This window comes from Polistes dominula, unplaced genomic scaffold (assembly GCF_049000335.1).
Source record: "Polistes dominula isolate Pdom_NZ unplaced genomic scaffold, Pdom_raw_medaka contig_79, whole genome shotgun sequence".
In the NCBI taxonomy this organism is placed as follows: domain Eukaryota; kingdom Metazoa; phylum Arthropoda; class Insecta; order Hymenoptera; family Vespidae; genus Polistes; species Polistes dominula.
Genome location: NW_028300916.1, coordinates 5,781,789 through 5,807,362, shown reverse-complemented (window position 1 = coordinate 5,807,362; position 25,574 = coordinate 5,781,789). Strand labels below are relative to the sequence as shown.

Sequence of the window (25,574 nt, the reverse complement as noted above, 5' to 3'; positions counted from 1 at the left end):
GGTGAAAAGACAAGGCAAGCACTGTGTGTGCTGTGCTCGTGTTCCAATTGGTCCACTAATGGCGCGTATAAGTGGGTGAAACGCACGTTCGACCAGGTCTCTCGAATATACAGGTTCATTTTCAAACAGACACACTTACTTTTCCAAAAGATCGTTTACGTCCCCCACACCTCCCCCTCTCAACCACCAACACCACCCCTTCTGCTCTTTGAGAAAGGTCCCCATTTATTCTTTGTATCGGTTCATCATTTTTTGTTCGTCCTTCTACTTCTTCTTCTGCTGCTTTTTCTGCTTTTTCTACTTATCGGTTTTCTTATGGGGAGAATATATATATATATAGAAAAAAAATGATCAAAAGAAACACGAGAAGGATCCGCTCTAAGAGAATTTTCTTTTTCGGTTCCATTCCTATCTTTGTTACTTTTTTTTCGCTAGTTTTCAGTTCATTTTTTTCCTTTTTCGATTGGGGGAGATGACACGTTCGATATTTTTTTAAACGAAAAGAATATTTTTATATTCATGGCGTCATTAGTTGTTAAACGATCCATTAACAAAAGTTGTATTATAAAAGAGAAAACATTAATTTATTCATTCATTTTAAAATGAATTCTGAATGATGGAAAATTTGAAATGAGCATATATTTGAGAATGGTATTTATGGTTATTCTCATGTCTGATTTCACACGATTACGTTCAATCTCGCACGGCCTTTCTTTCTTAAAATCTTTTAATTAAATTTTTCCTATCTTTCTCTTTATTCGATATTCAATGGAAAAAAAAGTAGAAAAAGAAAGATCAAAAAAAGGAGGACAAAAAAAAATCGAGAAAGAGGATTTACCAATCTCTCTTTCTCTCCCTTTCTTTATTTTTCTTTTTTTCTTTTTTTTTTTTTTTTAAAGAGAATCGAAAGGTAACTTAAATTACAGTTGAATATAATACGATTCTCGTAAGTTCGCACAGGAAATAATTAGATCGGAATTTGAGTCAGAGTTCTCGCCGATAAAGAAAAGTAGAAGAAAAAGAAAAGACGAAGAGGTGGATGGAGGAGGGGCAGGGGCAGGGGCAAAGGGAGGAGGAAATTCTTATCGTTCGTTTTACTCGTGAAAATCCTATTTTGAACGTATACACATAATTAGACGCATCTAACTCTTTGGTATATATACGTATGTATATTTGTATGTATGTATGTATGCGTGTATATGCATGTATATGTAAACATCGCTTAGTGCGCGTTGCCCTACTTTCCGACTTTTCATCCATTCTTCATTTACAATGTTTAGCATTAGCAAGGACGCCGTTTAATTAGAGTCGTCGTAGTCGTCGTTGTCCTAGTCATAGGCGTCGCTTAGTAATTTAGTTAAAAACACATTACTAATTCCATCATTTTTCTGATTCTTATTTTTCTATCATATTATCTGACACTGAATTTTTTTAGATATAAAGATATTAATATAAGTATAAGTATTATTTACAAATATATGAAAACTAACATTATGAATTTCATAAATGTATAATATTCATTTGTCAAGAAATATTACACTGCAATCAAATCTTAATCCCACATAGCAATTTAAAAAATAAACAAAACTAACAACACAATCTATTCGTTTCTTATCAGGAAAAATTAGGTCGTATAGATACGACCATATATTCACTTACACGCACAAACTCACACTTGCACACATATACTTGCTTGTATCACATAAAAACATACCTCGAAAGAATACTCGGAAAGTCCATTTGCAGGTTGCAAATAGGTGACGATAAATCGACTAAGGTACGTCCACGCTTTTCTTCAATTTGAAAAGAGGATCAGAAGAGAATGCTAAACTGGGAAAAACTTGTAATAGGAATGAGTGAGCGAGGGAGTTAAAAAAGAAAGAAAAAAAGAAAGATAGAGAGGGGTGGGTGGGGGGTGTGGGAGGTGGCTGACAAGAAAGCGACCGCGTGATTCGTGTAATCGAATGCAAGTGGAGCGACAGGTGGTACGAGTAACGACGAGAGGATGATCGTCACTGAGAAAGAGGGACAGAAAGACATACTGACAGACAGACAGACAGACAGACAGACAGACAGATAGACAAATAGAGGGAGAGAGAAACAGGGAAGAACCAACCATCGATCGGTTTGCTGCTTGATTGATGGAAAAGTTGGATAAACCTGAGAGAGAACATGTGAGATAAAACAAGATGAAAAATTGGCCACTCTAAATGTGTGTGCACTCTGTATAAGTGTATGGGTGTATATGAATGCATGCGTGAGTGAATGATTGTACGTTAGACGAAGACAAAAGATACGAAAAGTTGTTCATTCGAAATTTTTCAAAAGTATTATTATTCACAATCCTGTAAACACGTCATCCCTTACTTTTCCTTTTTCTTATTTTTTTTCAATCAAAATATTTATCGTCTTCTCTGTCGTTTCAGGAACAAACAGAAACAAAAAGAAAAACATAAATAATAAATATAGAAATATTTTTAAATTGAAAGAATAAAATTCCATGACGTATGAATGTAACCGAAAGAAAGGGATGATAAACAATTTATTCGTTTGCAGTATAATGTCGAGAGTTTTTGACTGTAAAAGACAAGAAAATAAAAACGGGAAGGGATAAAAAGAAAAAAGAAAAAAGAAATGAGAAAAAAAAATCAGGGAACCGGAGAGATAAGAAAAATGTCATCGAGTATAATCTCATCGACGGGTTTGGGTTGGTGTTGGCCGCATTGCGGAAAAGTGCCGCATAAGCGATTTATTCGAGCTTTTCTCTCTCTCTCTCTTTCTCTCTTTCTCTATTTCTAATACGAATAAATGTGGCACTCATACACACACACATACATACATTGATATATACAATTCCATGAGGAAAACCTATGGAAATAGAAAAAGATAGAGACACTGTACATAAAGTTCTACTTCTCTATAAATATATACTCACACGCACACACGCACGGATGCACAATATACGTGTGGTTAGAGAACAAGCATGCGTAAATGTGAAGAGTATAACGCAAATGCGTTTCTTCCTCATCAATTCCGCATTTACATATTTTGATTTATTTAGATTTATTCAAGATTTATACAAAACTAGTGGTTATTGGTTCAATTATGCTCTTTACTGTATATCTTTGTAAAAACTTTGTCAAATATATCCCAATAAACAAAGTTTCGTTTCGATATATTAGATGAACGTAAAAAGATGCAAAAATCATTTGAAACGTATTAAACTTATTTAATACTTGATTACAGCAAGGAGGATAAATTGTTCCTAAATTTATCAGTAAATTTCACAATTTTTAAGAGTATCGGTAAACGATTCCGAACTCTTGACCGATAGTGTATCTACTATATCTATTTATCTATCTATCTATCTATCTATCTATCTATCTATCTATCTATCTAGGAACCATAGTTTCGTGCGTATATATGTGTGTGTTTGTGTGTGTGTGTGTGTATTTGTGTTATATGTACTTAAGTAAGTATATACATAAAATGAAGGGTGGGCGAGAGGGTTAATGTAGGTGAAGGGAGCTAGGAAAGGGGGAAGAGAGGAAGGGAAGAACTTGTCTCTAGAGAGTACCCTTCCGTTCTCATTTTCCGTATTCTAGAACCCTACTTTATAACCTTTAAAAGGAGCAACGATGTAAAAGAAGAAGAACGATAGACAGATAAGTTGGTATCTCTTTATTTGGTCCGGGTTAACAAGATTCTATCAAAGTGAACGAAAAATTCTTCTTATATGTGTCGATGTGTATGTATGTATGTATGTATGTGTGCGTTACTACGTAATACACGTCATAAATAGAATCTTTAAAAAGAAAAAGATTTAATTAGAGATAAGAAGATGAAGAAGAAAAAGAGGAAGAAGAAAAAAATGGACGTTAAAGATATAATAGACATTTTTTGATTTAATTTTTATTTCTAATATCATCGAGAGTAAAGAAGATTAAATGGAAACAGCAGAGAATTATTTTTTTCAATTAAAATAAGAATAATTCAGTGATCGTAATTTTAGTGTTTATGTGACGTTTTAATGGAAATATAATATCGTAGTATTTTTACATTAGATTACGTTATACGTAGATACATTTATTTAGATAAAATATTTCTAAATTAAATTTTTTTATAGTCTTAAAAATAAAAATCCTTCAGGACGTTGAAAAATTAAATTATTCATTTTTATGAATACATTATATAATATATAGTATAATAAATTACGTACTAATTAATATATTATAATAATTAAGAAGAATATCAAGTAACTAAGAAAATATTTGCTATTTTTTAATTAAATAGAAATATAAAGATGAAAGAATAATATATAAAAGCTCAAGATTATTTTTATCCATCAACGTAATTATGAAATAAAAATTTATTCAAATAAAAATGTAATATATGTAAAATATATAACTAACAAAAAAAAAGTAGTATTAAATATTATTTAATGAATATATGAGCCGTTCAGTGCACCCATCGATTAACTCCATAAAACAAAAAGTTGAAAAATGTGAGGAAATAAGGAAAGTGATTATAAATATAAAAAGTTATGACTATACCAAGTGCTTTGACACTTAAATTGAAGATTTTTCAAAAAGTGAAGTCTAATCAAAGTGTGCACTGAACGGCTCATATATGAGGAGACCGTTATCTCTTATGGGAAACAAATCAATCGTTTGTACGTAAATCGTTCATTGGTGCAGATTGATTGTCGATAATTTCAAACGAACTAACGCATATGCATCCTACACATATGAATATATATATATATTTACAAATGTCAGAATAGAGAACACACAAAATCAGTGTGTGACCATCAAAGTGTTTGATCAATGAAACCTCACAGAAAGGGTTTATGTGGTATAACAAGCCGGTATAGTGAAATGTAACTAGTTGAAAAGGGATATTCTCTTTCTCTCTCTCTCTCTCTTTCTATCTCTCCCACACATATACTCGAGCACACGTATACACTTTCTCCCGTAATCGATAACATTTGTTTGGACGTTTTCGTAGCGTAGCAACATGCTAGGAACGAACGCGAGCCACAGGAAGATTCGTACGTGGCAGAAATGGCCGTTTCTTCTTCGAAGGAGTCATCGTACTCTCTGATTTATGAACTTTGCCCTCTTTCTCTTTTCCCTTTCTCCGTCTTCTGCACACACACACACACACACACACACTCTGACTTTTATACTACTCGGTGCATGTAATACCCCGCGAAATTCAATCCGTGGTCTGTTCGCATGCCTTCCTTCACGGAATTCTTTTTCCTTTCCTCTTTCCGTTAATATTTATCCAACGATCAAAACCATTTCTCCTTTTTTTCATTTCCATTTTACATTTTTCAAATATATACACGTATACGTTATATATATATATATATATTTCTTGCAATCATTTTTCGTTGCATATTTAGATATTTTTTGTGTGTGTAACATTTCTTTCTCTCTTTTGTTCTCGTTCTTTCTGATCGATAAATACGAGTATGTAATTTAATTATTACCACAGGAGAATCCAGAGAATTACGATTCTTTGTTTGATTTTCTCTTTATCTACGTTCCCGTACAATGATCGTTAATTATTAATTGATAGCCAAGGTATTACGAGGACCTACGATTTCTCGTTTTTCTCTTCTTTTTGATTCTGTTTTTTTTTCTTTCATTCATTCATTCATTCATTTATTTTCAAAAGTAACAAGAGATTGAGGAGAAAATAAAACATCGTTGGGTGAGCACGTAGTACGAAAGCTTCGCGTGACATACGTGCTTTCCATTTCAACAAGTTCGATTGGCCAATGGGTTCTAGCACCAAGTTGAATATTGGAAAAATTTGATCGTTATGAAAAAAGAAAGAAAATTAAAAAATAAAAATAAAATAATAATAATAAACAAACAAAATAAAGTGAGCATAAATAGTAATAGCCGATGAGTTATTAATAAAATAAAATGAAAATGAAATTCTCAGTCAGAGAGTTTCGTGAGTTTATTAAAAATGAGCCAGCAACTCGGTTATGGCAGTTGTTCAATTATCATCGATCGTTAATCTTCTTCTCGAAATAATTATCGGCTGGAATGAAGATTAAGTTCAAAGATAAAATTCTTTGCTGAACTATGAACAACCTTCTAAGACTAGTCCTTCAATTTACTATCGAATTTACTTATTCAACTACAACTACAACAATAACTACTATTACATGAATGATGATAATAATGATAATGATGATGATGATGATGATGGTGATGATGATGATGATGATAGTGATGGTGATGGTGATGGTGATGATGATGATGATGACGATGATTACGTAGGCGAGAATAAGAAGCTTGCAAAACCTTGACTGAAGGTACAAATCACTTTGAATTTCTCGTAGCTCGTTATGTTAAATGATAGGACGTTGAAGTAATTTCATCAGATGGATGAGTTATTTATCATTTTGAGAAGATAATAATCGTTTCTAGAGTTACTTGTTAAAAATATGTAAAAAAATCTAATAAAATCAAATAAAATAAAATAAAATAATATGAAATAAAAAGTATCAGGGAACTTCTTCATTCACGGGTGAATTTTTGAATAACAAATATTTACCTACTTCACTTGGGGATGATAGTTTTGTATATGTACATAAAAATGAGTACACGTATGAAATACACGTATAACAATCTTTAACAAGAGTCTCATAAAATTTGCTAGTATACGTGACACACTATAGATACGAAAAAAGTCTCTCTCTTTATCTTCTCCCTCGTAGATTATTTTCTATAAAAAAAAAAAGAAAAAAAATATACGGCAAATTTTCAAGAAGGAGATAAAAAGATGAAAAAAAAATGAGACGAGATATGAGAATAATTTAAAATACGTTTCTTAAATCTTACCCCCTTTCCCTTCTCACTCCCCGATACCGTTGCTCGTTTGTTAAATAAAATGAATTAACGAGATGGGGGAGAGGGGAAGAAACGAAGAAAATTCACACAAAAAATTCTTCGAGCAAGCAACCAATTATTACCTTACCGTTATCCAAAATAAAATAAAAATACTTGTTCATATAAACTTTTAAAACGCGCGTCATTGTTCGATTCGTAAAATAAACAACGAAAAGAAGAAATAACAGAAGGATTGACGAGCGATACGCAAGAAATACCTTTGTCGTTTTCCAATTAAAATCGTTCATTAAGTCAATTAATAAAATCGATCACGTAGAGAGAGAGAGAGAGGGGTGAGGGAGAAGAGGGTCCTTACAAAAATGAAAATAAACTTTCAAAAAAGAACAACAAAACAAAATATCGTCGTTTGTTAAAAACCATTCTCTTAATTAGTCGTCCGAGTTATATGGCGTACTTGTTACGATGGGTGAAATGGAAAAAAGAAACAAAATAGAGTGGGAGAAAAATATACACAAACACACTGAAGATGAAAATATTGTTAAGCCGTGTATAAAAAAAAAAAAAAAGAAACAAAATTTATACGAACTTAAGCTCCTCTCTACTTGCAGTTATTCTCACACACCTACACGCACAAATAAATACAAAGGACAGTGAAGATGAAAAAATTGCTAAACCGTATGAAAAAAAAAAAAAAAAGAAGGAAATTTATACGAACTTGAGGTTCTACTTGCAGTTACTGCAGTTACTCTCACAAATACCCACATACATGCGCAAATACACATATATAGATACTTTATCTCTGTCTTTCTCTTTCTCTCTACCGAAAAAGCCGTCGATGGGTTGGAGAATGCGTTCCTTAGGACCGCGAGTTATTTTAAGAGAACTGGTTTGGTCGCCGAGCGCTATATTTACTTTTCTCTCCGACACGCTAAAGTCATTGACAGTGGCTCGTATTCTCTCTCTCTCTCTCTCTCTCTCTCTCTTACTCTCTCTTTCCTCTCTTGGACCTCTCCTTGTAATCCTAACCTTCCGTGTCCTTCGTCTAGTCAACTTTTCAATCCTTTTTTCCTTCTTCTACCGAAAGGACCATTTTTTTACCCTCCCTTCTCTTCTCTTCTCTTCTCTTCTTAGAATTTTTTTTGTATCTTCTTTTGTTTTCTTCTTTTTTGTAAATCTTAGGTACAACCTTTTGCACGAAAAAAATTATTCTTCCTATTCATTTTCCCGACCCTTTTTCATACATCTTACAACATTTTTGGATGATCTGATCATATCTCCCTTTGACCCTTCTTTAGTTTGTTTTACTCACATTTGGTATTTTTTATTTCATACATTTTACAATTATCTCGATGTAATGATTTCTACCCTTTCCCTACTTCTGATCATTTCTAATATTCGTTGTTTTTATTTTTTCCATGAATCTGACGATTATGATCAAATGATTGTCACCCTTTACCTACATTCTTATCTGATATTTATTCTTTTGCACATTTTTTTAATCAGACAATGATAACTCTCCTCATCATTCGTTTTGATCATTTTTGTTTTCTTGGCTTATAGGAGAAAGGGCGAGGGGGTGGGAATAAGATGGAAAGTTTGGATAAGATTTACTTTCGAAGAAAAATCATTTTCTACGACCCTTTTCGTTGCTTTAATAAAAAGTTAACTTGTAAGTAGAGATTAAGATAGTAAGAGAGAGAGAGAGAGAGAGAGAGAGAGGGTGGAAGAGAGTGTGGGAGAGTGTAAGAGGGGGAGGAGGAGGAGGAGAAGAGAGTAGATCGAGCGTGAAACTCTGAAGCGAGTCCGAAGCTCGTTGAAACTTTCCCGGACTGTCATCATCCTCTCGATCGAGACCCACGCTCCATTTCGAGCGACCTAAGCGTGCGATTTTCGCTCTAACGATGCCAATCATCTTACATCGGGTCTTTTCTACTTTACTCTTAGAGAGAAAGAGAGAGAGAGAGAGAGAGAGAGAGAGGAAACAACAGTTGAAACATATATCGAACCAATACAAAGTTGAGAATGAGAAAGTAATATAATATATTAAATTAAAAAATAAAATATTGTATCTTATTGTTAATCAACACGTTTAAAGATTACAAGTGAAATTTATTGTTAAATAAAATAATAACAGCATACAAATGGTACTTGTGCGAAAAACAGAAATAGAGATAAATAAAAAGGAAAATAAATGGGATACTCTCGCGTATCATAATTGAATTATTGAATGAATGAATTACGAGTATGCGATTAAATGTGTACGCTTTCTTATAATGAAAATAATTTGAATATTCCTGACGAATTAATTCAATCTTCCATACTCTTTCTCTTTCTCTCTCTCTCTCTCTCTCTCTCTCTCTCTCTCTTTCTCTCAATGATTATCATATTAATGGATTATTTTTTAATCAAAATATTAAATCGTTGGGAAGATATCGTAGCTGGGTAGAGAAATTGAAAACAAATTGATCTCGTGGAAAATATATTGAAATTGTGTATATAGCAATTTAATATTCTAACGAGTAAATAAAAATGTATAAATTAAATTTTTGTCATTAATAATAAGCGACATGCAAGATGTTTCTTTCTCAGGAGAATATGTGGGAGAAGAGTTTGGGAGAGAGAGAGAGAGAGAGAGAAAAAAGAGAAACTAATTATATCATTTTAGTAGTGACATATTACAAAGTAGGTAAGCGCAAGAGCTTCTTCGTATTTCCTCATAATCAAAGCACTCCAATTACATCAATCACACCGTCTCGTATCACCAACGAATCCAGTGTATGTGTGATATAGCTATCACACGAGAATATCTCATTTCCTTGAACCTCGGAAATGCATATCAGTGATTCTTCTCTTATGATTGTTCGTTCTAATAAAATGAAGAGAAAGTTATCATTATCTTATCTGCAATTGATATAATAGATTTAATCAGAATTTAAAGGGATTGTCACATATCAATCTTACTCACACGTATTATATTTAAACAGGGATTAAAATAAATGGATTTTTTTTTTTATAAAATAAACAAAAATAAAATATATATAAAATATATACATTATTTAAAATAATTATAATTTCATTATTAAATAAATTTTATTAATAAAATTGTATAATAAAAAAATAAACATAGTAAAATAGTATGAAATAGAAAAAATGTATTATTAACTAAATCATAAATTTAATATTTTTAAAATATTAAACATTTAATAAAACCCTTCCTACTTAAATATATACTCGAAAATTTTGTTACAAGAATATATATTACATTTTGGGGAAAAGAAAGAAATAAAAATCTAGAAACGTAGTAGAATAGTGTGGAGAATAGGAAAGGTAGGGTAGCTAGGTACTTGCTACCTGAAAATTCTTACTGGATTTTCCTGAAACTCAAAGGTATGCCAAGCATTCGAGAGACGAGTAGACCGCGATAAAACGCTTCGAGCTGTCCTCTCCTTTCCTCTCTCTTTCTCTCTCTTTCTTATACATACGTAGATCTGCAGATCCCCTCACAAATGCACACACAACACACACATACATATAATGCGCCCACGCGTCACGCTGAGCGTGGACTAACGATCACGCTAACGGAGTATACCTACTTTATAGCAAAGGTAGCGGCCTGCGAAACGAACCAACCAGAGAAAATGTTGTACTCGCAACACTGTGTGTATGTATGTGCATACATGTGATTGTACCTTTATATACATGTCTCTCTACCATACCCATATATGTACACATATACATTCTGTATTTGTATGAATATACGTATATATATTAGTAAGTGCATAAGTAGTGGATGAATATATGTATACGGGTAAGTGACCAAGTAAAGTGTACGATTGGGTGAGTTAGTGAGTGTGTATATGAGTATGTGACTTGACTCAACTCGACTCGACGAACGAGTAGTAGGAGAGAGAAAGAGAGAGAGAGAAGGTAGGAGTTGCCGAGAAGAAAGAGGAGATGGAATAGAGGAGGAGGAGGATGAAGAGGAGAAGGTAGAGAAGGTTGGCAGGGGGCAAGGGAAGGAGAGGATGGAGGATGAGAAGGTTTCATGCCGAGCCGGAGAAGTAGTCGGCCCGAGAGAATCGCAGAGCTCTCAGCTGTCCGGCCACCTCGAAAACCGGCGCCCGAACCCACATTCCGATACAGCGTGGCTCCTCTTTCTCTTCACGTGTGTGTTGTATGTGTTATGTGTGCGTGTACGTGTGCTTTAGTATAGAATTAGTGTATACGTTGGATACTTGTGTGTATAATACTCATCTCTCTCTCTCTCTCTCTTTCTCTTTCTCTCTCTTTCTTTCGTTCTTTCTTTCTCTCTTTCTCCTATAACCAAGCACATACACATGCATTCAAGAGAGAAGGAACAAGTTATCCGAAATATCCGCTCGATCTCGTCGATCCAGCTGAAATAGTTGCGAGTAACGCGAATCAACGCGTAAAAGTCGGCTCCTCGTTCAAGTGATATACTCCTCTTCTCTTTTATTTAAAAAGGATAGAGAGAGAGAGAGAGAGAGAGAGGGAGAGAGAGAGTTCATCGATCGCTTACGTACTCTGCTGATATTTTGGAATTTTGAGAATTTTTTTTGAAAGAAGAAGAAGAAGAAGAAGGAAAATCAAGATTTTTCAACACGATTTTGCTTCTTTTTACTCAGCAAGTTATTTTACAGAATTCGTTGGATTTTTGAAGAAAAAGAAGAAGAAGAAAAATACCTTAGGATTTTTTTTTGGATTAAATTTAAAAAGTAAAAGAAGAAAAAAAGAATACTGTGGAATTTTTTTTTTTGTTGATTAAATTTAACAACGTTCGTTGTGTTTTTATTGTGGATTTTTTCTTTTTTTTCTTTTGAGAGAGAAATTTGTTGAAAAAGGAAACGAGAAAATTTTTGATAAAAACAATTCGTTTCTTTTTACAATGTTCGCGTCGCGTGTTGATATTTTGAATATTTGAAAAAAATAAAATGTTGTTATGTTGCACAATCGGGGTGGGGGGTGTTGATCAATTTTCTTGCGAAATATTAATCGGATGTTTTTAAGTGTGTTCATAATTCGTTTTCTTCATAGTCTTCTTTTATCGTCTTCTTCATCGCGATTATTGGTAGTTAGTTTGTGTGTGTATGTGTGTGATCCCGTGCCTTGGATGTCTAGATCGTGGAGAACACGCAAAACTTTCGTTCCGTTCTACGAGTTTACGTTGAGAGGATGTATTACGGTGATTACGACAAGAACAACTTTGATATTTTCTTTGTTTCAATTTACTACAATTATTTATTACTTTATCAATCAGACAAAAGCATCGAAAATACTTTTTATTTAATTTTTTAACACTAGATATACCAGACTAGTCATTTTGACTGATCGGGCCAGATATTTGTATATAAAAACTTTTTTAAATAGATGAATTAGAAAAAGATGAGTTTTGTTGTTAGTGTGTGAGTGGATAATCGCGAACCGAAAAAAGGAAGGAAGAGAAGGTAGCCAGCCAGCGTCTTTACGAGCGAAGCTTACGTGCATTCTTAAAGTTCGTATGCCATGGGGAAAACGGTTCCCCGTAGAACGTGTGTACCGTTCTAAACCGCGGCGTGCAGGCTCGCGAACATTTTGCACGCGCGACGAGGAAGCTAATATTATATTGCAATTAAATAGAAAACGATATCTAGAAAGAGAGTAAGAGAGAGAGAGAGAGAGACAGAAAACCATTTTGTCGATCATTCAAATCGAATTAGAAAAATAACTCAAATATCTCTCATTTTTTTCCCTTTTTTTTTTTTTTTTTGTAAAACAACGTTTTTGTACATTTTTTTTCTTTTGTATTTTTTTTTACAGAAAAATATAATAAAGATTAAATCGTAAATTATTATCGATGCTTTTGTCTGTATTAGTGACCCAATTTTATTAAATCCATCAATTAAACGAGTAAAAACGAAAGAAAGTTTATCTTCTCGTCATTATATTAATATATATTTTTTTATAATAATAATAATAATAATAGTAATAATAATAATAAAAGTAGCACACTGTGATAGTAATTTAAATATTTAATAATAATCGGATCATTAATTTAGCGATTATTGATCGATAAATTAGAGTTGGATCAATTATTTTCTAGTCGAACTAAATTGCTTTATCTATTTTCTTATAAAGAAAAAAAGAATATAATTTTTGTGTATGATATTTTATTAATTTATATATAAATATATATTTCTTAATAATAATTGTAAAATTTAATAATATTATCTTTAATTATATTTTTATATAATAATTTATATATAAATTCATTATATATACATATATAACGCATTTAATTATATATTTAATTATATATAACGTTCATTATAGTATATATAATTTATATATAACGTTAAGTTTAAACTTATAGATGGGAAAGTGTCTTCGCATGGTTTAAAACACGAATAGAAGAGACTATACTCCATATTTGCGCTATTCTCGTCAGGCGCCGTTCTAAATGCCAGTAGCTTTAGTAACAGTGTTCTCTTCGGTGGAACATAATAGAAGAATAAAGGTGAAGACAAATTTTCATACGATCCGTTCTATTCCTTTCTTGAATAAGTAAAAAGAATAAGGAACAAGAAGAACAGAAAAAGAAAAATAGACAAAAAAAATTACGAAGAAAAATAAGAAGAAGTGTTTCGAGAATAAACGTTTCTCTTCTCATCGACATATATAACACGTATAAACGTACACAAACATATACATAAATATAAATACGTATTATATACAAGTACGTACTACACGTATACAACGCACATACACAATGTAACCGGTGTATATTATAAGGTGGCACACATGTGACAAAGGAAGTTAATTTGATATTGAAACCAACTATGGAGTCTACGCCAATGATACGAAAATATGCGTGAGTAATAATTATTATCGTAACCAATTCTGGATTATCTTCTATTTCGAATAGAAAAGAAGAAAAAAAAATAGAGATAAAAAGAATTGTATAACGCTATTTTATCATTCTCCGTTGTATTTTTTTTCTTTTAATACTCATCGTGATAAGAAGAAACATTTTTTAATTGCTTTCGATAAGTATATTTGTGTTTATTCATCCTTTTCAAGCTCGTTATTTCTTTCTAGTATAAAAAAAGGTACGTTCCGTGGAATAAACAATGTCTGTTTATGAATGAAAAAGTTAAAGAGACAGAGAGAGACAGAGAGAGAGAGAGAAAGAGAAAAAATAAAATTAAAAAGAATAAAATTGTATGCAACTCGCGTTTGAGTTAGTAATTACAATCGTTTGTATTCGAAAAACACACACATAAATACACACGTAATAATATTAAATAAAAAAAGATAAAAAAACATACTAATACATGTACATACACTTGCATACACATAATCGTTTACCGATTGAACGTACAGAAAGGAAAAAAAAATTTGTAAGCAAGACACTTAAACCAACGTAATTTATTAATCGCGATTTTTATTCCGAGGACAAGTTATTTACTCGAATCATTTATTTCTTAGGTAATATTCTATATTTAGAACTTTTGTATTAACTTTTTTTTTGGAAAATTGTTAGTAATGTACACACAGTTTCTTAATATGAACACATATATTTCATTATAACAAACTTTTACGCATGACAGATATAGACGTCATAACACAAAATTTTGTCACATCTCCATGACGGATATAGTCGTCAAACACGCTTAACTGGTTAATATGAGAGGAACAAGTAGAGAAAACATGTGATTTTGATATTTTGGTATACATTGAGGTAACAGCAATTGGATGAATGAGATCGATCGTCATAATTATCTCGTGATAGTATAATTACTGTTATTACATAACAGAAGATACGCGAATATATATTATGGTATGTGTAGAACTATACCAACGTTTGACGTGTTTAACTATAATCACTAAAATGACATGGTTCACATCATTCGCGTTTGCTCATCCGACGAGCATTACGTACGAACAATGCTACTACTGTTGCTGCTGTTAAATTCAAATGACACAATAATAATAATTATTATTATTATGATTCATATTATTATTGAAACTACTATTATTGATACTGTGTTAAGTATCTGTCATTCGTTTACTAATTTTTTTTTCAAATGATGAATGTTACCTGATAATACTAAACTTGTTGCAATTTCATTAGAAAACTATAGCACACGATTTTTCATTCTGTTGATTTACTGCCAAAACTTGCCCTATCATCCTTTTTGCTAATAAACCAAAAAAAAAAAAAAAACAGGAAAAAAAAGAAACTGAAAAAAGAACGAGAGAAAAAGAGATTGATAGAGAGAGAAAGGTATATATAGTTTGGTCTTTTTCATCGGTACAGCAGCAGCAGCAGCAGCAGCAGGTCATTTTCAAAGAGGCCTCCAACCAACCGCAACCGTGTGGCCAAAGGTAATCCAAACTTTCTTCCTAGGGAGAGAAGAGTTTGCACAGCAGGTTTTCCTGTTTTAAAAGTACCTCTCGAACATCAAAGCTACTTCCTCTCATTCTCCATCTTTACTCCCACCTTTCCCTTTTCCTCGTCCTCCTGCTCCTCCTCCTCATCTTCTTCTTCTTCTTCTCCTTCTGCTATCATCTAAAAGCAAAACTGGAAAAAGATTCCCTTTTTTTTTCTTTTTTTTTTTTAAACCTAAACCCTCTACCCTCACTAGTGAAAAAAACATTGGATTCTTTTTGCATGATATTAGAATACTTCGTTCGTTCGGTTGTTCGTTCATTCGTAACGATTCGATTCGGAAATTGTGTATGAATTTCGAATTCTCAATTTTTTAGAATCTCGGAATTTCGAATTCGAGTGGATCCGACATGTTACGTTATGTGATTCATATGTGTAAATGTATGCATACGTATTTGTATGCGTATGTTTATGTGTTGTGTATGTGTGCGTGGGTAGAAGCATCGTGACGTTGACAGCCGCTCCTCGGGATGAAATCACGAGTGATATTTACGTTCCTCGATCTGTTCCTCCCCCACTCTTGGACCAGAAACGTGTTCGCAAATTTACCTTCCATCAAGGACGTAATTTCACGGAGAGGATAAAAAAAAAATACCCCTCGGAGATAACCGTGAACCTAACAAAGTCGATCTATTAGTAAGAGAGAGAGAGAGAGAGAGAGTGTGGGATATGCCGTGAAGAGAAAATTTTCGATTAAACTTTTCCGCTACGGGGGTTGGTTTTTCGTTTAAAAAGCACCACCCACTTTCTATCCACCCACTACTGCTCACTCACTCATTCACTCAATCACTCTCACTCACTCGCATATATATATATGTGTATAATCACTTTTAATGAATAAAAATTGAAAAGCCACTGGGGATTTTTTTTTTAATTTTTATTCTTCTTCTTTCCTTCTTTTTTTTTATTTTTTCCTTTGCTTCACCTTTTTAACCCGACTCTTTTGTCATCCTTGTCTCGCATTCGTTCGTAAAACTGCTATTAAATTCGTTATCGTATATTGGCTAGGTTGGTCTTCATCGTCATCGTCATAGTCGCGTCTCTCGTTCGTGGTATATTCACAAATAAAAGATAAGAATCGCGATTTGAATTTTTAATAAGACAAAAATAACTGGTTATACAGAGAAAAGAAACGACGAATAATTGAATGAAAAAGAAAACAGAATATGATGTTGTAAAATTTAAAATATTACAAAAATCATTTTACTTGTATTTAATTTATATTTTTAATTTCTTCTTAGGATCACGTCCTGTTATCTTTAACTAAATAACCTAAAGAGGTTATTTTGTTAGTTCTGAGAGTAATTAATTTTTTTTTACCGAGGGTAGGTCGATAGCCTTGCCTTCGAACCCTCCCCTTTATCTGGGACTTGGGACATATATTTATTTATATATTATATTTGATTTATTTAATTTATTTTAAGAATAACCATTCAAATTAAAATATTAAGAATTAATGCAAAAATTAACATATAAATATAATTAGATATATCAATCACATTTCATATTAAATATTTTTCTATAATAATACGATAAAAATGATTAACAAAATACAAGGATAAATTGAAAAGTTGTGAAACTATCTCCAAAATAAAACTGATAATGAGTTTGTCCTCCTCTTAAAAAAAGAAAACAAAAATAGTTTCCACATGTTAAGATAAAAACTTATCAATCTACCCACGTGTGTATGCGTGACTTATTAAAAAAGAGAAATCCCTGAATGCTTAGCAGTAATTTAATACGCACACGTCATACAGTACGTGAAACCGACATTGATATAGTACACATATGCAATATACACACATATGCAAATATACTTACTAACGAACCATAACTCGTTGCATTCGAAGAAATTTAAGTTTTAAAACGTAATCTCTTATACACACACACACACACACACACACGTACAAAATCACAGACACATGAGTATAATACATTCATATATGTAGTCAGAAATATATATACTTATCTTGTCAAACGTTAAAATATGTAACAGCCAATAGAAACGTGTCGTATAAGCTTTCCTCTTACTTTGTAGATGCAACAGGACCGGAAACGATCCGACGTCGATATCAATTTGACAGAAATCGCAAGAGATTCTCCTACGAAATACGTTCGTTCATACACAGAGACAAACATATACATACATACATACATACATATATATGTATATACACACACATATTCTTGTACATGACGATAATATCGTGTCGATCGTAATACTTTTCGATCAAATATAACGTGTCATATAAGCCGGATATCGATGCCCGGAAAATTCGTACCGATAGATGTCTAATATTAGTAGACACATATATCTCTGTAATTACATTCTTGAATACATATAAATTTATACATCTATAAATATATATATATATACTGCACATAACACCTTCTATATATAAACATATTACATATATAAATTTGATATACCAATTGGATTAATATTTGTTGACAGTTATATGTATTTCATTAGATTTTAGAAAATGTATATATATGCTAGAATGCTGTGACCACACGTTGCTCTGTGGCTTTGTTATAAAATATTGATTTAGTATAATTCTAAACTATTTAGTAAATTACACTAACAACACACAAAATAATACCACAATTATAATGGAATACATAAAATAATAATACTCGAAAATATACAAAAAGAGTAAGGTCTTTAGTAGCACAAAATATTGAAAAATATTGAATACGAATATGAACTTCTAAACATACTTCAAATTTAATACCTGTAATATTCTTAAATTAGCAATAAAAAGTAAAAAAATAATCGCCATAAAAACTATCCTACATTCTAAGTTGAAAAAAATTACATAATAAAATCAAAATTTCATTAAGATCAGTTCAGTAGTTTTAAAGTTCATTGGAAACCAACAATGTAACACACTGTATTTTTATATATAAAAATATAAATTTACATACATTACATATACACACATAAATCCTCTATATAAAATGTATTATAGATATTTAAAACACATAAAATATATTTAAAATATATATAAATTTATGCATTGATATACACATACATCATATACATGTATATAACCTACAAAATAGAAGTGGTAAGCAATATCGGAGAATACTTCAATGCTTCGGTAATATGCAATACACTCATCTCTCTCTTTCTCTCACACACAGACACGCACACACATGCACACATTGTTTCTATCTCTATTTTTCTCTTTCGAAACTTTTAACTTTCTCCTTCACCCTCTTGCAGTAATACACCGAGATCGATCAATGGGAGATGATACGTGTCACTCTTCATGAAACTTCATTCTCTTTGCTATACGAGATATTCGTTTTTATCCCTCTCTTTTTCTCTTGTAAATTCTTTCGATTATATTCAACATTTGACTCTCCTCTTTGAAAATCAAAAAGAACACTCATAAATCATTCGCATATTATAAACCACCATTTTCTATTTATAAATGTATACCATCGAGTTTAATTGAAGAGTATTATAAATAAAAGTAAAAGGGGCTTGAGAAAAAGATAAAGAGATAGACAAAAAAATGTTTGCTAATATTTTACGAACCATAATATCGTGTTACTCTTTCTATCTACCTCTCTCTCTCTCTCTCTCTCTCTCTCTTTTTCTCTTTCTCTTTTCGATTAAAAGAACGAAACGATAAAGAAGAAGAACGCGTTCCACCTTTTATCGTTCACATACCACTCGAAATGAACTCGAGATAACGTTAAGAGACATTCCAATGAAAGAGTAGAAGGAGGAGTAGGAATAGGAGGAGAAAGAAGAAGAAAGAGGATATAAAAAAAGATCTTACCATAGAGAGAAAGAGAGATAGAGAGAGAGAGAGAGAGAGAGAGAGAGAGAGAGAGTGCATTCGTCACGATGAAAAGCAGATAGCAAAAGGCTCAGTAGTTGTATCTGGTCAAGTACAAAAGTGGCAGTAACGAATAACCACTGGTGCATTAGCTCGTAACGCATATTAGTCGATTCTTCTGATAAATAGTATCGTTTACTTCATACACACACGTATCTTTATATGCGTGTTTATATGTGTGACTGTATTAGACGTTGATGCGTAATGGTTTTCGTTACAGTTTCAGTGCTATGAATTCCCTTCTCATTTTACGATCGTATTAGGGAAAGTTCGATGCTATACTACTACTACTGCTACTACTATTACTACTATTACTACTACTATTACTACCGCTATCACGGTTGGTGAGTTGCAATGAAAAGTGTAATTAAGATGCATCGTAAATACGACGCGAATATCGAAGAGGAGTTGGATTCATTAACAGGAAAGTTAATTGAAAGATTGTTACCTTAGTAATGAAGCGCTAAACATTACTTACTAATTAGTAAATTTCTTTTTTTTATTTCCTTCCCTTTCTTTTTTATTGTTCTTATTTTTGTTTTCTTTTTCTTCTTTTCTTTTCTTTTCTTTTCTTTTAATTCTTTTCTTTTTCTTATCGTTTAGAAAGAATCTAGTAAAGGAATGCAAAGAACTTATCTCGTAGGAGTGAAGATATTCTCTATCTCTTTTTCCTATTGGAACGGTAACGGTAAACCGTAGAAGATTGTATGGGAGGAATGGAGAATGGGTAGGGGAGAGTTTGAGACTATCACGAGCTTAAGGTGTAAGAGTAATGGTGAACAATACTCGGCCGATGTTATTCAGAAAGCCTCGTGGAAAATTATGTTTGACCCGGTTCACGCATTTAAATCTTCCTACGTAATAATTCGAGTGGTGGTTTTTGATGGTATATGTAATAAATTACATTATCGATCAAAAATTGTAAAAATTGATCGATGTTATTTGATTTTTAGGAAAATTGGCAAGTGGTGTAGCAAACTTTTAACTGTTAGTATATACAAATAAATAAATGTTCGTACTATGTTCATGTATTTACGTTCTGCGAAGTAGTATAGTAAAAGGGTATAATATAAGAGCTTGGAAAAATAGAAGGGCTGTTGTAATTTATGCGAAGAGTTACGAAAAGAACTACTACCCTTTGCGATTAGAAACGTCTCGTTCGAACTTAAAAATGTGCTACGCCACTCGACAACGTGGTGTAGGAAAAAGAAATAAAGAGAAAGATGAGTGTTAGTGGAAGGTTCGTTATTCATTCAGGAGAAAGATAAAGCACAAACCACCACCCTCGTCGACCTCGAGAGGTAGCCGAATGGTGGGAGAAACTCCCAGGGGTGGTTTTGACGCCAGCAACGTGGCGTCTTCAACTACACTAAACTTCCAAACTCGCGACTCCGGCAACTTTAAACGTTGTCGTTCGAACGAGCTTAACTTTACAAACTTTCGATCACACGAGCTTCTCTTACCTACAAACTTCAGGTTAAGCTCGTTCTACCTACGTGATTCTGTACCTATGATGATTTTCTTGTCCACTTTGATATACTGGGTGGATATATTCTACTTGCTTTGGTTATTACAAATTTAAACGTCCCTTGTATGCGTAAATATAAAGTATACTTTAGAAGAAAACTACATTTTGCAAAATTTTATGCTATAAATCTTCAGTTATTGCATGCTGACAAAAATATGGGTCCATGATTTTAAATAATGGCCGTATAACAATTACGAATTTTGTATTTTGTATTTAAAAATACAAATCTTCCGTTATATAATAGTATTGTTAAAAAATATATATAATATCGCCGTTTTCTAAATATTTATTATTATTAACATAATCTAACCTCTATACGCATTGCGGGCCACTGCTAGTATTGTATAAAACACGAAAGAACGTGATTTTAATTAGGATTTGTCGTCATATATACACACTGCATCGTAAGAGAAAAAAAATGATAAAAAATATCAGATCCGATATCTCTCCGGTATCTTGAAAGATATCGAATTCCTGTATAGTTTGTGTTTTCTTAAGACACTTTAGCGCCTTCTTTGGCTACTTCCGATATTGTTTCATTGACGCAAAATGTTTTTAAGTTGGTTTTAGTTACTCAGTTAAATATATATATATATATATAACTATGAAAAGTATAGTCTTATCAGTCGCTCGTGCCAGCTAGATATATACGTTCAATTGTTATCTGTTAGTTACCTGTGTTTTACACCTTTACCAAAGAAGAATCGTTCCATTTCCTTCTTTTTCTTTTTTTCTTTCTCATTCTCTCTGTTTTATAGCAACATTCTATTTAACGTAAGTAAACTAATTGTAATATATTAGTTTATTGTTATTTTAATTTCTTATTCAACTACAGTTAACATTTAACTAACAATAAAAGTTGTGACTTAATATAGGTTCGAGTAATTATATTTGGTAATCGTAGAAATTGTATAAAACAATTACTATAAATTTAATTATAATTTCATTAAATTTATTCTACAATACAATACTTTCTTAAAGCATTTAATGATACACTCTCTCTTCCTTTAATAACAATTATAATAAAATTAAACATAATAAAAATTCTTAGCTTTATCTTTAAACGAATTAAAAACGTTGTGTGTCTGTTAAATTGTTTTTTTATTTTTTTTAATTTAATTTTTCTTTTATAACTTATAATCCCATTATACGTGCAATACAATACAGAGTACTTTCTTGAACCAGACAATAATAATACTACTATCTTTCTCTTTTTCATTCTTACTATCTTTCTATCTCTTGGGACTATTCGAAATACTAAGCTGACTTGGAACCTTTACTGGACAGACACAAAAATAGTATATACTACTACCTATTCAACGTCAATACATTCGTAAAAGATCCTTATCGATGCTTCCTACTTTATATTAGAAAAGAAAGAATTGCGAACAATGGCATAAAAAAAAGAAAAATTTAATACCATCGGAAAACCGCACCGTACACAACAAGAATCAAACTCTTTCTACATTACATCTCAGCTAGTTGCGAAAATAAAAAATAGAAATCATGAATAAAAATAGTAAGAGAACAAACATTATTATTGCTATCGATGTAATCAAAAAAAAAATAATAAGAAAAAAACGAAAAAAAAATATGATCCGAGAGATTTCTCAAGGGAAAGATTCACGACACCGTAATTCTCTTACAAAATCATGAATAAAAATAGAAAGAGAACGAACGATATTATTGCTATCGATATAATCAAAAAAAAAAAAAAATGAAAGAAGAAGATAATCCGAGAGATTCTCTCAAGAGAAAGATTCGCGACACCGTAATTCTCTCTCGCAAAACAGCCTAATTCGCATTTCCGGCGAGTTCGATAAATCGTCGAAAAAGAAAAAAAAAGGAGAAAAAAAAGGGTAAGAGACAAAAATAAAGAATGGAAAATAAGAGAGGATTGGTTGGTTGGTTGAAGAGTAGTCGAACGAGGGGTGAGGGAGGAGTGGAGAGGGGGTGGTCAGGCTTGAAGAATGCATCGAAATAAAAGAGAAGAAGAAAGCTTCCGATAATCTTTCTTCCCTCGTCGACCCACATTCGCGTTTTGCTGCTAGCTGCCCCGTCATCAAGGTGGAAACTTTTATCTCTCTCTCTCTCTTTGCTCTTTCTCACACTCTTCTCTCTTTTTTGCTCTTTTTCTTTGCTCTTTACTCACACTCTTCTCTCTTTTTTACTCTTTCTCTTTCTCTTTTTCTTTCTCTTTTTCTTTCTCACACTCTTTTGTCTCTTGTTTTTATATCTCACAAATACAAGCAACTCTCTCTCTCTCTCTCTCTCTCTCTCTCTCTTTCTCTCTTTCTCTTTCTCTTATTTTCGTTTATCAACGTAAGTAGTAGTAAGTAGTGTGGCAAACGACCCAACGAACTTGATATCTGTATGACAATGGTAGATACAAGTGAGAAAGAGAAAGAGAGATAGAGAGAGATAGAGATAATCGTGCCAACTGATTTTAGTTAGTTATCGATTAAACCTGACCCGGATATATCAGTGTCGCTTTGAGCACAAAACCGGTTAATCGAGAATTAATGGCACCCACGTCGAGCAATCCGCGTTACCAACGTGGAAATTCCTACTAATTCTTTTTTCTTTTTCTTTTTTTTTTTGCATCTTTTTCTTCCATTTTTTTTTCTTCCCTTCTTTTACCTTTTTATAGGTTTTTTGTTTGTTTGTTTGTTTTTTTTTCTTCTTCTCAGCTCACACTGATTTACTGCACTTTGCTTTTCTCTATTTATTTCTCATTCTCTCTGTGCGTGATTCTCGTATCGTTATGGAACAAACAATGTTCTGAAAATGCGTACTTGATTAAGCCACCTACCAACCCTTCCTCCCTCCCTTGCGATACTTGATTTAATTTCAAAACAAGAATTTGAAAAAAAAAAATTTCAAAAAGGTTGCTGCGCTGAAAAACCAGAGAGAAAAAGAAAGGCTAATTGAATAACGCGATAAATCAAAATTAAAATGATTGTTGTTCTTAATAACGCTAAATATACCATGTGTATGTGTGTGTGTGTGTGTGAGAGAAAGGAAACAAACATATACACGAAAGATCGGTTTTTTTTTAATTTTTCAAATATTCATTAAAAATTCTACATTCAACATTTTTTTGTTTTTTTTTTTTAATTTGATTTTACGTAACTTCAAAATAATTCTAATTGTTATTCATTATTCGTGAGTTGGTACTTAATTGATTATTATACGTAATTTAAGTTAGCAAAGAATAAAAGTTTTGTTAAAGACAGGTCATTTGACTCCGACGTTAACTGATAAGAAAGTTTTCCCTTTAATGTTTCAATATTTAATGAAAAAATTCTTTTGCTAATTATTCTTTTCTATTCTTTTTTCGTAATTTTTTTTTTTTCAACCAACTCACGTTACCCATTTCTTTTTCTGCCCCCCCCCCCTCCCCATCTATACCTCTATCTCTTTCCTTCTCTCATGAGAAAAGAAAGGAGAATAATTGCAGAACTCTTTGAGTAAACACGTTCTTTCTTCTCTGGCGTGCTTTATTTCCTGTTAGCTCGCGCTTTTTCAAGGCTGGTTTCCTTGGTTAACCCCATGAGAGAGAGGGACAGAGAGAAAGAGAGAGAGAGAGGGTCGACGACGTTATTTAAAATAGAACGCTTGGGGAGAATATTGCACACCGGGAGATTATAATTGACGAGAGAAATAATATTTAAAGAGAAAAAGAGAGACACTAGGTCTATATATAGAAAATGGAAAAAATAAAGGAAGAAAAATGGAAAAGGTAAAAAAAGATGGATCCTTTGTATGTGATAAAACAAAAATAGAACAAAAAAAAAGAAAATTATTGCACCTTTAAAAGGCGCCCTTAAAAACTCTGACGTACACAGATCACAATAATTATTCTAAGAAAAAAGAAAAAAGAAAAAAGAAAAACGAATTGAATAAACAAAAATATGAAAAAGCTCGAGTTTCTTGTGTGTTAACAAAAAATAAAAAAATTATCCCTCTCTACGACGAAGTACTTGGATAAAAAATTATTGCATCTTTAAAAGGTTTACCCTTTTACCGTTGGCTCGATGAAAATGTTTATTCTTTTTATATATATATATATATATAATAATTAAAAATATAAATGAAACAAAATAATGTTCTACTTTTAACGCGTTAACGATCAAGAAAATATTGTTTAACTATGGATACGTGTTACTTCGATACAAAAAGAAATTATGACATTTGTAAAAAGTCAACATTTTCAGTAGATAAAAAAATTAAAATAACCAATGTGATGCTTCTTATATTAAACAATCAAGAAAGAATTTTCATTGGTAGAAGAAGCCTATTGGAGGTGAAGGAGGAGGAGTGGTTTCATCCTGGTGTAAATGTAGTGTGCAGTTAGTGGGAAACACGCTTTTACCAGAGCTCGTAGGTGTTTCTTTAGAGAAACAACATTAATAATACAGTTATGTAACGAGGCTCGAGCACACGAGGGTTATTAGTATCTCTGCGCTCCAGCCATGACGCCATGAATCGGATTTGCTGGACGTAATGTTATACATACACACATGCGCGCGCATACATATATAAATACAAATATACACACGCACATTCTCTTTCTCTTTCTCATTCTCATTCTCGTTCATATTCACTCATATATATATATATATATATACATTCGTGTTTATTACACCTTAGAGAACAACGACGAGCTTGAAGGTAATTGGGTAGGAAAAGCTTTCCGGAAAACTCGTTTACACCTAAAAGAGCATCCTGAAGAATCTCTCTCCGACATACATCGTTAAAATCTCTTATTAAAGAAGAGAAATAATATCAACTGACACTATGAAACAAATGTATTACGCGTTGCTGTGGCTTTGTTATAAAATGTTGATTTAATATAATTCTAAACT

The 25,574-nt window shown here is 32.2% G+C and overlaps 2 long non-coding RNA genes across 14 annotated transcripts in view; one reads left to right on the top strand and one right to left on the bottom strand.

Moving 5' to 3' along the window:
• LOC107067069 (uncharacterized) overlaps positions 1–25,574 on the top strand; it is a 45,565-nt gene that overhangs the window by 19,119 nt on the left and 872 nt on the right. Inside the window, exons 1-4 of one of the 13 annotated variants that reach the window (XR_016176051.1) lie at positions 10,904–11,112; positions 11,537–11,611; positions 11,931–12,078; positions 13,246–13,743. The exons of 1 other annotated variant lie outside the window; for it this stretch is intronic. This is a non-coding gene — a long non-coding RNA (uncharacterized LOC107067069). 11 more of the 13 variants (XR_016176046.1, XR_016176048.1, XR_016176054.1 and 8 more) reach the window with 11 other exon arrangements.
• On the bottom strand, positions 8,964–10,565 carry LOC149033117 (uncharacterized). The gene is made up of 2 exons (XR_016176061.1): positions 10,241–10,565; positions 8,964–9,741 (listed from the first exon to the last, which is right to left on the bottom strand). It is a non-coding gene; the product is annotated as an uncharacterized LOC149033117 (long non-coding RNA).